The 1,193-nt window shown below is 42.7% G+C and overlaps 1 protein-coding gene across 3 annotated transcripts in view; it reads right to left on the bottom strand.

Annotated features, from left to right (window-relative positions):
- LOC106943156 (zinc finger protein OZF-like) overlaps positions 1-875 on the bottom strand; it is a 7,638-nt gene extending 6,763 nt beyond the window's left edge. For 2 of the 3 annotated variants that reach the window (XR_001423834.1, XM_015026502.1), the window contains exon 1: positions 572-875. The gene's annotated coding sequence lies outside the window, so the exon portion shown is untranslated. The remainder of the gene's footprint in view (positions 1-571) is intronic. The other variant, XM_015026503.1, reaches the window with a different exon arrangement.
- Between the last annotated feature and the right edge of the window lie 318 nt (positions 876-1,193).

Below are 1,193 nucleotides of genomic sequence, written 5' to 3' on the forward strand. Positions count from 1 at the left end.
AATATTTGTGGGGTTGCTGTGGTGGTGCAGGGGCAAAGCATAGCCCCCATATTGAGGCCTTGGTCCTCATGCCTGTGGTCGCAGGTTCGATTCCCGGCCTGGTGACATCTGCCACATGTCTTCCCCATCTCATTACCTCTTTCCTGTCAAACTACTTTCAAATAAAGGCCACTAGAGCCAACAAAACCTTATAAATAAAAATATTTGCGTATTTATTCTCCTTCTGATCATGTAAAATACTTTTAATTTCCTTGTTTCTGAAAATAATAATCGATCAACTGCAGGAAACTAAAAATGCCATTTTTTAAAAAACGGTCAGAGCAGAAGGTAAAAACCTTCCTGGCCTGTAAATCTGTTCTAGCAGAACTCCTCCAGTTCAGTTTGAGCTTCACCTGGTTGGAGATTCTGTAAAAAATCTTTTATTAATCACCTTTTACATCCAGTGATTAATCAGTTAATCAATAATTAATCATCAGATCAGCCTGTATGGATGATATGCTTTTCTCATGTTGATTGTTGGCCGGTCAGTTTTAACGTCGTCATGGTGATAACCTGAGTGCTACTCATTTACCTGCTGCTGAAAACACACCTGTGGCAGTGGGCGGGGCCTGCAGGATGCCACACCTCCACCTGCACACACCTGGAGACCAGAGGAGGAAGGTTAAAGAGCTATCATCATCATCATCATTTGTCCTTTGTTAGCAGCCTGATGCTCATTGAAGCAGCAGCTAGATCTACAATATTACACTGCAAAACTGTTTAGTATTTGGGTCAAAAACAGAAGGACACAGAAGTATTTAGGTCTATTGGTTTAGTGGTTCTGAAGGGTCACCATCTTATGCTAAACGGGAATGCAAATAGTAGATCACTGAATGTCTTTGTTTCTGACTGATGATTTCTGACTCCTTTTATCAGATAGCTACGTGGTAAAATGAATTAAATATTATAAAAAGTCTGTCGACCCTCTGCAGTACCTCTGCGAGCCCTCTAGGGGTCGGGGGCCCCTATTGAAGACCCATAAATCCAGTCTATACAGAATCAGGCCAGCATCGCACCACAATATTATGCTTAATGGGAGACGATGATGTCACTTCCTGTCGGCAAGCCGTAACCATCATAGACATAATATAAGGATAGACCCTCATGGACCGCTCTCGCCTATTGTCGCTGACGAGCTTTAGGGCGGCCATCTT

This window comes from Poecilia latipinna, unplaced genomic scaffold (genome assembly GCF_001443285.1).
Source record: "Poecilia latipinna isolate Pla-1442-1.1 unplaced genomic scaffold, P_latipinna-1.0 Scaffold4929, whole genome shotgun sequence".
In the NCBI taxonomy this organism is placed as follows: domain Eukaryota; kingdom Metazoa; phylum Chordata; class Actinopteri; order Cyprinodontiformes; family Poeciliidae; genus Poecilia; species Poecilia latipinna.